Source organism: Lycium barbarum, chromosome 10 (assembly GCF_019175385.1).
Source record: "Lycium barbarum isolate Lr01 chromosome 10, ASM1917538v2, whole genome shotgun sequence".
NCBI classification, from domain to species: domain Eukaryota; kingdom Viridiplantae; phylum Streptophyta; class Magnoliopsida; order Solanales; family Solanaceae; genus Lycium; species Lycium barbarum.
Window position 1 is genome coordinate 52,294,861 of NC_083346.1, and position 14,247 is coordinate 52,309,107.

General features: G+C 37.8%; 1 long non-coding RNA gene across 5 annotated transcripts in view; it reads left to right on the forward strand.

Moving 5' to 3' along the window:
* LOC132614685 (uncharacterized) overlaps positions 1 to 10,640 on the forward strand; it is a 35,556-nt gene extending 24,916 nt beyond the window's left edge. For all 5 annotated transcript variants that reach the window (XR_009572407.1, XR_009572409.1, XR_009572408.1 and 2 more), the window contains 2 exons: positions 1,645 to 10,208; positions 10,353 to 10,640. This is a non-coding gene — a long non-coding RNA (uncharacterized LOC132614685). The remainder of the gene's footprint in view (positions 1 to 1,644; positions 10,209 to 10,352) is intronic.
* Positions 10,641 to 14,247: the final 3,607 nt, after the last annotated feature.

A 14,247-nucleotide genomic window follows, 5' to 3' on the forward strand; every position in this document is an offset into this window, starting at 1 on the left:
AAAAAATATTCCCCATTCAAAAATGGGATAATAAAGGCATTATAGGAACCTTTGAAAATCAAGCAATAGAATTTCAGTTTATAACTAAACCATTTTCAAGGATTTCGAATGAGATTAAAGACAGGTTGATGAGTAAACATCAACAAGTTAATTTCCTTAAACCCGAAATTTATGCTCTCAACATTGAGGAAATTTTACAAAATCCTAAATTACAGCAAAAAATAGATTTTATAAAAAATCAGTTTTCATTACAAATTTGTAGTGATCATCCTAATGTATTTTGGGATAGGAAAAAACGTATTGTTACTCTTCCATATGAAGAAACTTTTTCCGAAGGAAATATTCCTACAAAATCAAGACCATGTCAAATGAATTCTGAATATTTAGAATTATGTAAAAAATAAATTTCTTCTCTTTTAAGAAAGGGTCTTATAAGATCTCCATGGTCATGCCCAGCTTTTATGTTAATAAACATGCTGAACAGGAACGCGGAGTTCCAAGATTAGTTATTAATTATAAACCTCTTAATAAAGTCTTGAAATGGATTCAATAACTGATTAAAAAAAAGGTTTTATTAGACAGGCTTCATAATGCCGTAATATTTTCAAAATTTGATTTAAACTCTGAATATTGGCAAATTCAAATTGCCGAAGCAGATAAATACAAAACTGCTTTCAATGTCCCCATAGGGCAATTCAAATGGAATGTTATGCCATTTGTACTAAAAAAATGCCCCTTCAAAATTTCAAAAAATTATGAATGATATTTTTATGACCTCTAGCAATTTTATCATTGTTTATATAAATGATATCTTCGTATTTTCATATACTATAGAAATGCATTTTAAACATCTTGATATATTCAATAAAATTATTATTCAACATGGGTTGATCATATCCAAGCCAAAAATGTCTCTTTTTCATATAAAAGTCAGGTTTTTGGGACATAATATTGAAAAGGGAAAACTCATTCCTATTAATAGAAGTATTGAATTTGCTTCTAAATTTCCTGATATTATTATTGATAAAACCAGCTTCAAAGATTTCTTGCAAGTTTAAATTATATTTTTCCATTTTATAAAAATCTAGCAAAAGATACATCTATTTGATATGATAGATTGAAAAAGATTCCAAAACCTTGGACTGATGGTCATACCCAAGCAGTTTGCAAAATCAAAGAAAAAGTTAATAACCTTCCTTGTCTTACTTTAGCCAATCCTAGTTGGCAAAAGATTATTGAAACAGATGCTTCTGATATTGGCTATGGAGGGATATTGAAACAATATTCTCCAGATGATAAACATGAGTATTTAGTCCAATTTTATTCTGGAAAATGGAATAACATGCAGAACAATTATGCAAATGTGGCTAAAGAAATTCTTGCTATAGTAAAATGTGTTCTTAAATTCCAAGGACATTTATATAATCAAAAGTTTTTAATAAAAACTGACTGTCAAGCAGCCAGATTTATGTTTAATAAAGATTGTAAGCATGATGTTTCTAAACAAATGCTTGCAAGATGGTAGGCATTATTAGCCCCATTTGATTTTGAAATTCATTATAAAAAAAGGATCAAATAATAGTCTCCCTGATTTTCTCACATGAGAATATTTGAGTTCATAACTCTTAATTATTTAATTTGCAGGATGAGACCACAATTACAACCCCTCTCTAATAGAGGATGGGGAGGCTGAGGTACTAATAAAGGAACAGGCAGAGGCACTGTCCTTGCCCAAATGGGAAACCAAAGGCTCATAGCCGCTAATATTGCAGGATCTTCCAGTAATAGCAAGGAAGATATCACATATCAACAATATCTGGATTTTATAAAATCCTAGAAGACAAAGGATAATATGCCACCTTCGTATTCGGATGCCCTTACTGAGAATGATAATGAGGACACAGATTCATATGATAAAAATGACATCAGCGAGTTAATAATTCTCCTTGAAAATGAAGACCTTCGATGGAAGGATGAACCTTGGAAAATAATGCAAAGGTATCTTGATACAGCATCATACGCTACTTATACTTATAAGCATAGAATGAATTAAGAGTTGATTCTTCTTCCTTAGGATCGGCAGAATTTCAACATTTTTATCCTGCTAATAGGAGAAAAGTTTATAACTTTTCAAAAATTATTATAAAAAAAGTTTTTTTCTCCAACAGAATGGGGAATGAGTACTCTCAAGGAAAAGGATTATATTCATCCTGAGCAAAAGATCCCTGTAAAATTTAGTTATTGGATTATGTTGAAGGCTTCAATAAAGTCCTTTTATATGAAAATAATAATAGAAAGCATTCATGGTTTATTAAAATATGTGTCAATGTTGATAAACAAGGCATTCCAAATTGGTTCTGTCAATGGTGGATTCATTATGGTCCAACCATCCAAATTTTACCTGAACCCTTTAAAAGTTTATATACTGAATGGGTTGAAGTTTCTCCCAAGCTAATAGACTTGGAAACAAATAATACATTCTTTGATGAAATTGCTAATATGTATTTCTTCATTGAATTCTCTATCCCATGGATTATGAAATGGTCTGTGGAAGAGGGTTATACCCCACAAAATATACCTTGTTTTAATAGAATTTTTTATACATAATTCTGGAAGAAATTAATCCAGAAATCTACTGATGGCACCTTCCCTGGCCAAGAGTTAATAGACCAAATTCAAGCCACTATAGCTAGCTATAGAGACTCAATTAATTCCAGACAGCAAAGGAAAATTTCCAGTCCTTTTCAGCACATTGCCAGAAGGATTCAAATGAAAAAATGAGTCATATCTCAAGAAGAAATGATAGCAGCTTACGTGGAGGAATTCAAAAAGGATTTAATAAAAAATTTGGACATTGAAATCCCTTCAAATATATCTATGGCATCAGTTGGTAATACCACAGATAATGAAAATAATGATGCAGACGCTGAACACACATGTTTAGCCGGAGAATCTCAACGTCCTGATAATACTGAGAATTTTTCACAATTCATGGCCCAATTCAAAAGCAAGCAGGAAGAATATTTCAGCTCACCAAAAGATCGGGAAAAATAAAAAATGAAGTGATAGGGCAGCCCCACAACAAGAATCTGCTTTTATAAAGCATATCTTTATTAAAGAAAAGTATTTTGTTTTATTTAATTATTGTACTTTTACTTTTAAAAGTTGTAGCTTTTTCTTTTCTTTGTCAGTCATTCTTATCTTTTAATTTTGTCGTTGTTATGATGATCCATTATAAAAGGATCCTGTGTTGAAGATAGAAGGCAGGTTTAGACACAACCCCCTTCGCTCTCTTGTAAAAACACTCTCCCTATAAAAGTGTGTTGTTTGATATACATCCATCTCTACTGAGCACAACATCCATAAATTAGGTAATTTTAATTTCCTTTATTTTGTTTTATTTTAAAATTACATATTCATATTTAGCCTAAATAATAGGCTAAACACCTTGTGTTGAACTATATCATACTAGACTACTAGGTATTATGGTGAAAATGCATTAATAATCAAGAGTTCACCAAGGATGGTACTGAGGTCAGGTAGAGAATAACCCAGGCGGACTGTTCAGATTCAGAAGGTGGTCCTATTGTTATGCCTGCTAAGCCGAGGTGGCGTCTAGGGCTGTTGTTGGACTTGTTCTGGATTGGACAACCTCCTTGCCAAGGTTATTGACCTAGTAAAAGTCCTTCTGTAGCACCATCCCGAAGTACGGTCCTGCGTTAAATGGTATCAGAATCGGGTTGCACATTCCGCAACATATATTGGATTAGGTTGCACGCCGTATCAGGTACATGGACTTCGAGGGTCCCCCATGGGTCATGATTGTCGAGGCGTGGAGGTATTCCGCTCGGAGCACGTGTGTACGGAGATTACATTGGCCATTGAATATCATTGCATTGCATACGCATTTATTATCACCATCTCATTTTACATCCATTGACCGAATTTGTTGGTTGTACTTGTGTTTGTGGTTATTCTTAGGCATTGTGGGAAACTTGGCAGACTTGCATTTAGGTTCTTCACCATAAGCTATGATTCGTCTATTTGATCTTTTTGTACTAGAGTTGCTATTCTTGAGACTGTGTGTATGATGGTATTTGGTTCAGTAGGGTATTTTTATATGGTATCATGAGTCCCTGTGTTGTTCACCCTTCCGGTGTGATTTGTCTATTTATCTTGTTAGGGGGTGGAAAATCCCCTATTGAGAGTAGTTTTATATTGAGTAGTAGGCGCGAACTTGATCTATAATTGGTCTTAGTGAGGTTTTCATACTTGATGACGTGGGTAATATTCGTGAGGTTCTTGTCTTGTATTGCATTGTTTGCATATTGAGGAGTAGAAGTTCATATCTAGGCTTGAATGCTGAATTGTATCCTTGTGGTAAAACCTTCCCCGGTATTGAATCTTTAGACTGACAGAGTTACTGCCTATCATACTTATATGTTGTTTACTATTGTTGTTATGTTTTACTAATCCTTATCGACCTATGATACTTACCAGTACGAGTGTTGTACTGATACTGCTCTTCTACACCCTATTCGGGGTGTAGAGTTGTTACAAGTTGAGTTCGTAGATTAGTAGCTTCCGAGTATTCTCCGGCGTCCATCTCGAAGACTTCTGTTTATTCTATTCCAAAACAGAGGTTATTCCCCATTGTATTATCATTATTCAGTTGTAAATCTTAGAAGCCTGTGGCATTCATTCTTTATGTATTAAATGAGTGTTTTGTAAAAGGGTTCGCCTCCTAGGTGGGATTTGGTGAGGTGTCCGCAAGATCCCTGATTTGGTTCGTGACATGTACTCTCTCTCCTTTATATTACCCTGTTCCTTCATTCTGAGACAGTTTATATTTCTGTATTAGCTAAGATTGTAATTTCTTTAGAAGTTCTTGTACGAGTAAGGCCAGATTTTGGGGTTGTAATTGACTATGTACTATTCCGTACTTATTTATATTTATGATAAGGTTGTTGGATAATATCGATGCTGTAAATGATTTTCTTACTTTCTTTCTAAATGAATTACTACTCTAGAATGGTACGCCTAGCGGTGGAAGGGCGTAGGTGTCATCATGATCCTCGAATTTGGGTCATAACAGAACTCAAGTCGCAACTCCTCAATCTACAACAATACGACAACGGAACAAATATTAACGAGGGAAAAACTAGAATACGGTATATCGAGCGACAAGCTCATCTCTTAACAAATACCAACGCTTCTCTATAGCTTTCTCTTCTTTACAAAACTTGTAGTGCAGGAACCACAACATGATTACGTTATACTTCGAGATTTCTAGCCATAAATAGCTCAAGAACACCTCAAAACAATCCACAACACTACAACAATTCTAATATGATTTCCAACCTTTCTTTCAAAACTTCTTTTCCGGACTGTCATGACCCAACCCGCCATGACTGGCAATACGCCTAACCATCTACTCATTCAATCCATTTTTAGTTAAATAATTCGTAATATTTAAACACAAGATAAATCAATAAATAGTCATGCCATAAAATAATAACGTAAATGCGGAAGTCCTAACTATTACAACCCCAAAATCCGAAAGTCACCGTACAAGGACTCTAATCCAAAACATGTCTAAGAAATGTATACATTCTGAAATAAATAACCATCAATGTCTGGAATGGAAATAGACATTAGGAAAAATAAGATCTTCGGGCAGCCTGGCATAGATAAAATCTCACCCTCAATCTGTCAGCCCTCAACGCTAAATATGAGGTCGGGTAGCAGTCTCTGGATCACAGTCTGCACTCAAAAGAATGCAGCAATGTAGTATCAGTACAAACACTATGTATCGGTAGATATCATAGGCCGACTAAGATTAGTATCATGCATGAATCATAAAATCAATAAAATAGATAGACCAGTCAACAACACATAATCAAATAACCCAACAACAAGTCAACCAAGGATATTAACAATCAAGTCACCCAATGATATCAAGAATCAAGTCAACTGAAGCAATTAATGGAAATAAGTCTACCGACAACAATCTCAATACTCAATCACTGACCACATATGCTAATTGGTGTCATTGCCCAATAGTCATGACCTGCAGGGGACCCATAGTGTCCATGTACCACTCGTTCCAGATTCACTCCTCGGACCCGAGCTCACAACTAGGCCATATCCTCATCCCCGGTCAAATGTGGATGTTTATATCTAGGTCTCATCCTCAATCCCGATCAAATGAGCCTTTTCCATATATATACCTATTTATTGTCACATCGCTTTCATAATCGATTTATCATTTTGTACCTCAATTTCACCAAGAAGATTATATTAACTTCTCACCACAACATCATTAACCTATAGGTCCTAACATATCGAATAGTGGCACTAAGCTCATATAATCACTCAATCAATAGCATATAGGAATTTCAACCACACATATTATGCTTGAAGACTAGACATGCTTTCTCCTATCAATTTCACAACGCATACAATCAACTAATCAAAGTCTAACTCAAGTAGACCGTAACCTACCTCAATTATAGAGCTAAAATAATGCAAATTACTCCGCTATAGCCTTTCCCTTCCGTAATGCCTCGGACCGTTTAAAGTCAATTAAGATGCTAAATAAGTCACAATCACTCTAGTCACAAAATCAATTCAATGAACACCCTTCCCTTTTTCCCATTCTAATGGGTGAATGATTTCTAGGTATAAATCAATCTAACATTGGTCGTAACAACCACGAACTATCAATTTACAAGACTATTTAATCAAATTATCTTTTATAAGCAGTTTATATAGTCAAGCTACCATCTTTATGAAACCCTAAGTATCAATTCACTTAGTTCATGTCTCTAATGGTTCAATTCTTGATTAGAAAGTGATTACCCAAGCCATTAGATGATAACCACACAATAATAATCATGACCCACCAACTATTGAAAATCTATTAAGTTCTAGGGTTACTATTCTCAATTCACCCTTGTAGACCCATAAAAGGGATGATAATTATAGAGATGAAAGCATAATTATGGAAGGAATGGTTGAGACTTACCTCTTAATGATATTCTTTCCCTAGCTTAGAATTTCGCCCTAAGTGCTTATGGGGAACTGTTTTGGGGTTTTATGAAGAAAAAAATCGAAACTAAGTGTTTAAAAATTGAGAATTTGTCCCCGCCGACCGATGCGGTGGTCCAATCATCGCTGCAGTAGTCCCGCCATAGCGGACCACACAAACACAGTCCCTCTGCTGTGGCGAGCCTGGTCCTGCTGCAGCAGTCCCGCTACAGTGATCCAGTGCCCGCCATAGTGGACACCCTATTTCCCAGATGACCACGGTGGTGAGAGGGCTGCCGCTACAGCTGCCCTACCGTAGCGGTACATACCCAGCCGCAGCGGTACCACTGAGCCAGTAGGCTCACAAAGTTTCACAATTTTTTACTCTATCATGGAACACTTCATCCGAGGCCTTATAAACAAAAACCAAACATGCACATTAATGTAAAAACAACATGCAGACTCACCCGTGGCCTCAAAATTCCCAACGGAGGTCTAATTTCCTATGTCACCCCCCAATGGACTCAACAAAATCAAACAATAATCACAAATAATTCAAATTTTTAGTTCTTAGACTTATACATTCGAGTTTCTATTAGCTCGTTCTACCCTTGGAGGGGTTCTCTTTGGTAGGGTGATTCTAGATTTTTCATAACGACCAGGAGTGTCGTCACATGAACGTTCAATTCATGTTGTTCACTTGAGATTTCTCTCTTGGTGTAACGACTCGTTTGGCTGTTACAATACTTTAACCTTGTTGACCTTTTTTCGAGCTTTATTAGCTTATATTAGACTTACAGGGAAGGGGTACGATTTTCGAGGTCATTAGGTGAATATTAGATTGGTTTTCTGATAATAAGCCTTAAAGAGAAAAAAAATTGACCCAAAGTTGACTTTTGGGTAAACGGACCTTTTTCAAAATTTCATCAATTTCAAGAGGTCCGGATGGTCATTTGTGACATGTCATTATGTTCGGTTTGCTTCTCAATGCGTTAGAATGCATTTTGGGACTTGAGTTAGAAAGTTGGTTTTGGGGTATAAGGGGTTGACTTGGTCAACAATACCCCCGTTGGGAAATCCAAGGCCACGAGTGAGTTCTTAGCGTGTTTTTATGTGTGTTTGCATGTTTGTCTTGTATTTGTGGGGCCTCGGGTGATAGTCGAATTTGGGGTAGCGAATAAACAGACCTTTTTCGGAAATCCGTCAATTCTGAGATGTCCGGAGGGTCGTTTAGAACTTGTGGTTATATCTAGTTCGGTTCTCAATGCACTCGGATGCATTTTGGGACATGAGTTGGGAAGCTGGAATTGAGGCATCGGCAGTTGACTCGGTCAACGAGGCCTCCATTAGGAATTTCGAGGCTACGAGTGCATTCGTAGCGTGTTTTTATGTGAGGTTGTGTATATGGTTTATGAGCCGATGGCCTCGGGAGTTAGTCAGAATTTCGGGTTGAGTTGTGAAAATTGTGATGGTTTTCTGGTGTTTGGTTCCCGTTTTGGCGGCACCAGTACCGCGACAGCGGTACCGCTATAACCGTCACCCTACTGCTGAAGCAGCCGTGCCGTTTAGAAATGACTGCTGGGGTGGCGCCGCTAAGGCGGTCTGAGTGACCGTGGAAGCGGTGATTGGGCAGTGACTAGGGTATTTAATGATATAAAACCCAAGTCTTTTCATTCATTATTATTCCAGAAATAGTTCATATTGGGAGCAATTCTAGAGGATCCTTGGAGAAGATTCTTGGTGGTAAGTCCCTTTAATCCCCTTGCCAATTCATTATTCCTAATCATCTTAAAATCCCTCTTTCCTAGTTAGTTCATTAGTAATGGAAGATTAAAATTGGGTTTGATGGATTTTTTATCTAGGCTTTTTAATGATGAAATTGATTGGGTTTATGCTAGATTATGATGTATCTAAGGTTGTTAATCATATATCTCCCATTATTAGTGTTGAATTCTACTATCTAAGAGTTAGGGTTTATACCCAAAATTGGGGGTTTTGCTTGGATTTCGAAATTGGATAAATCATTGAGTAAATTTAGCAATTGGTTGATGGGTTTTGATCACCTAGTGTTTAATTAGATATTTTACCCCCGAATTTCCTATTTTGACCTTGTGGGTCCCGTTTCCCCAAATTCTAGGGTTGCATTTTGACCTAATTTGAATGATAGCAAGATAGGTATCGATCTTCACAATTTCTAATCTAGATTTCAAATATGCCTAGACTTTCTTGATCTTGAGGTTCAGCGGAAGGGCAAGGCTAAGGAGTGATTAATGGTGTATTGTTGTTCGGCCATCCAGGTAGATTATGGCTTACCCTTGGTGAGACTTCGTGTAGCGAAGCATATATTTAGATGATCTTCTCAGAGACAGCATGTAAACCTTCGGGTATGAAGTTGGGTTTGGATATTGTCTTAGGTACGGCCCAGTTGTGTGATTGGGGTTAGCCACCCCGTTAGGTTTTGACATGATTGTTCTATTGTTGTTGGCTTGATGCCATGTGATGATAGTAGATACTGTTGACTGTTGTTACATCTTGATTATAATATTGTCGTACCTTACTTGTTGATATTGATACGAGGATAGAGTTCTATATGACTTGTATAGTCTTTCATGATATTGTTAGCGTGCCCATGTTTGGTACTTGTGATATTGATCTGATTATTGATATTGACACATACATTACACGCATTCTCATCCTTCATGATATACTGTTGATACGTTATTGATACCTGATAAAATACTGTAATGAGTTGGGCTCGGTTTGGATGAAAGTGACGTGAGAGTCTGATATCCGATGTTTGTCCCACAATCGTGGATTGAGTGAGTGCATGGACTCTGCGGGTCCCCCGAGGTGGTGCTGATAAAAATCCTCCGTGGGTAAAGATCCTGAGTCTCATTTGTCTATTAGGCAAAGATCCGGGATGAGTAGCACTTAGACTTCGCGAGCCACCTTGGGTTGTGCTACCGAGACGTCGATACTTCCGTCTGGTGTACATGTGTACGCAGCATTGCATTGCATTTGCATTCTTACAACATTACATTGCAGTGCATTATGGTTTATATTATGATGATCTGGTGAATTACTTGTGTTGTTTAGTTTCGGATTGGATATATTGAGACTTGGCAAACTTGGGTTTAGATGCTTCAACCTAGGTGATGATGTGCACTTGGTTCTGGCTGGTATATAAATTATATTTGTTGATTTATCTGCTTATCTTGCTTTATTGTCTAAATTATGTTAGCTATACTTAGTCGGCCTATGATACCTACCAGTACTGTGGTTTTGTACTGACCTGCACTTGCTGAATTCTTTTATAAGTGCAGTGTTCCAGGTTGGATCTTCTTCCGTCTCCCGTGGCTGATAGTCCCTATCAAGATTGCTTTGAGTCTACAGTGTGAGCACGAGATGTCCACTGCCTTGAAGACTCTTCTTGTTTATGTCTTACTTTCCCATTCTGAGATATATACATATTTGAAGTATTATTATAATTCTAGACTTGTATATTTCGGATCTAGATGCTCTTGTATGGCTTAGACCAGACCCTGGATGTATTTTCTTATTTCTGCACTTTCTTTTGTACTATTATCGTAAGACTTACGTGATTTATTCTCTTCCGCTTAATTGATTTATTTATTTATGCCTTTATTATCGTTGGGTTGAGGGTTTGCTTACCGAGATGGGAAAGGTAAGAGTCTGCATGGCTTATCCAAATTGGGTCATGACAAGTTGGTATCAGAGCCCTAGGTTACCCAGTCTATAATACAAGAGTGTGTCTAGTAGAGTCTCGTGAATCGGTACGATGAGCTCCGTACTTATCTGCAAGAGGCTATAGGACATTTAGGAAACTTACAATTCTTTCATTCTCTCGTGCGACTTCATTCAAATTAGTATCTAGTAGATTCCAATTGGTATCTAAACTTTCTTGTCTTAATCACCCATAGAGGGTGGACACTGGTCCTTAAATTCTTATGTGAATGGTTGATCTATTACGTGTGGTGGTTTTGTGCGAGATATGTTATTTTGATTCGAGAAAGTGATCAAGTTTAGTCTCTAGTTATGGCCTGAGGTTTTTGATTATGTAGAGTCGCGATTGGATTCAGTTGCTGTGTGGAGTTGCGATTGGACTCGTTTATTGTGAAAGTTCTTAAGAAATGGAAAGACAGTTAAGAGGGTTACAGGGTCTCCATGTTTCAGCGTTGGGTTGCTCGGAAGTGACAAAGTGCATTTATGGCTTAACGATTATGGGTTGCTCGATGATATGTGTCACACCCCAACCTTGGTAAGGCGTGATTCGCACTCGGCATCTTACAGAAACCGAGCGAACCAACTGATAACTCGCATTCTCTATGTCTCAAACGGCAAAATAAGGCCAAGAAGGCCAACTATGAATATAATATCATGCATACGTATATATACAATGGGCATAGGACGTCAACATATCCACTAACAAAGCATAACTGAGCTATACACAGATGTTTGCAAAGCCTCTATGAACATGGCTGAAGTACATAAGTCGGGATAGGGCCCCCGACATACCCTTAACACAAAATACATATACAACCCAGACTCGGCAATGCTCCAGGAAGAAGTGGAACCCACCAATCAAAACTAGTACCTGAAAGCAGCCTACTGTGGAAGATCCTCGTCCCGTCTGTCTACACCTACGGGCATGAACGCAACGTCCACAAGAAAGGATGTCAGTACTAATAATGTACCGAGTATTTAAGGCGAAAATGTAATACAAAAAATATATACTGGAAGAAGAAGGAAAAGAGTCAACCTGGCACTTCGGACTTACCAATCAGAATCTAGTACGCATGTCTCTTAATACACTTATCTCTTTAACTACATCTATGTTTGATACTGTGTCTCTAACTTACTTATCCTCCTGGTGCTAACTGCCCAACTGATCAGAGGTAACTGCCCGACCGGCCATAGCACGGTGGTAATTGGCCGTCTGATTATCGCCCGACAGTAGAGCGCAACTGCCCGATTGATCAGTGGTAACTGCCTGACCAGACGTAGCACGATGGTAACTGCCGGTTCGATTATTGCCCGACGGTAGAGCGCAACTGCCCGACTAATCAGTGGTAACTGCCCGACCGGTCGTAGCTCGGTGATAAATACATAGCTGCCCAATTAGTCATAGATCAGTGGTAAACACATATCTGCCCAACCGCCTGTAGCCCGGTGGTTACATCTGCCCGACTGGTCGTATACCAGTGGTAATTATAATCGACATCATAACCAAACTTCTACAAGTAATCTCTATGCACTTCTCATGGTCATCACTTAACCCGTAGTGTCTACATAGTCTCATAAGACTTATAAGCACAGCTCAGGCCATTAGTACTTCTTCCCGCTTGACTAAACAATAACTAAATCCTAAGATCCAACATAAATTTCTCTTCTAACCTTAACTACCTCATTAGAGATCCTTTATTAGCACTCTATTCATGTCCTATATAACATTTCTTAAGAACCTGTTCCTAAACTCATTGGTTTATTATTATGGAACCATCATCATGAACACATCTCACCTTGAAGGAACAAAATCGTAAGGTGAGATCAACATCAATAGCCATGAAACAAGCTCAATGATATCACAGGAACATCAGGAGTTGTAAGCTTTGGTATTTTAGAAATATAGTTATTGAGGATATCATATATAGGTTCACAATAAAGGGATCATGCCTTAAGAAAGAAGGGGGTTTAGCCTTAACATACCTGGAAGCTTACTTTGTGACTTTCCAGCCTACCTCCTGGCTTGCAATCTACTTAAGATCGTTCGTAGTCTCGTAATCTACATATAAAACCATCCATACGATTGTTAGGCTCGCCATGGTATACCTGTCTCAAGCCTTTAATTAAAATACTTTTAGAATCTACCAAAATTCGGGCAGCGTGTCCCCTGTTTATATACCTAGCCTGAAATCACAATCCAGCAACCAACAACAACAACAACAATACCAACATCAACTACAATATTATCAATACCAGTATATTCCATAAAACATCCCACACGATGTTTTCCAATTCCTCAACCCATAAATTCATTATACGATCATTTAATAACTTTTCCTCCGTAACTAAGCTTAATTCAATATTAATAAGAAAATATTCATACCTTTCACCCGGTAGAACTGCAATATCTTTAATTATCACCTTGAATCCAAGCTAAGTTTCACCGCAATACGATTTTATAATCACAACTATACGCTATCCGGACCTAAATCCGGAGATTTCACTTAATTCGAGGTAAAATTTAGTAAATGGATTTTGGGGAAGAGTTCCAGAATATTTAGGAACTTTAGAGGGGTGTTTGGTCTGAAAATAAGGGGGTAAACCCCCTTTTATACTTGGCTAGAGTCGGTTAGCACCCTCTCAAAAATTGCTCAGCGCGACCGCGCAGCCTTGTGGCGCATTCGCGTAAAGTTGTTGGGTTCTCCTCTGTGCTTTCGCGCCACCTTCTGGCGCGTTCACGCCACCTTCTGGTGCGTTCGCGCAGGGTTAATTCCCTGCTCTGACAGCTCATCTTAAAATGCTCATAATTCTCTATTCCGATGTCGGATCGATGAGGGGTTTGTTGTGATAGAACTACACTTCATGATCTTCGCTTTAGGGTTTTTCTTTGCTTCAAAACTCCACATATACTAAAAGATATTCTTCCTCCAAGTTGGGCCAAAATTACCCTTCATATTTTCTCCAAAGTTCCGACAAACTTAATTTCCTTAAATCACTTGTCCTCCAATCCTTCCATAACTTATTATATGAACTTAAACCCTCACAACTATAAGATAAGCGCATATAATCTCACATACCTCCTGAAAGGTAGCTCGAATCTCAACATACGAAACTACGGGGTGTAACAATATGATCGATTGACTTTAGCTTTGTCAAGGCTTTATGATGGTGCGCGTGACACTGGCAAACCAATGGCGGGTCAACGATTCAGCAACGGTAGAGTATTAGAGTTCGATATGTGAGCACAAGTATAAGTTTGGTGATGACATCGAATGTGGACAATATATTGTAATCGCAGGTAATAAAGAACAGAAGTTGACAATAAGGTCGTGAAGGAATATTTTATGGAAAGTGTGTAGCGAAGCAAGACTTCTTAGAATATCTTGGACATGAGTACTTTTCGAGAGATTGGGAAGGGAAAATTGGTATCAGACATGGTTGTCGGGATAAGGTTGCGACTGGTGCAAAAAGGTT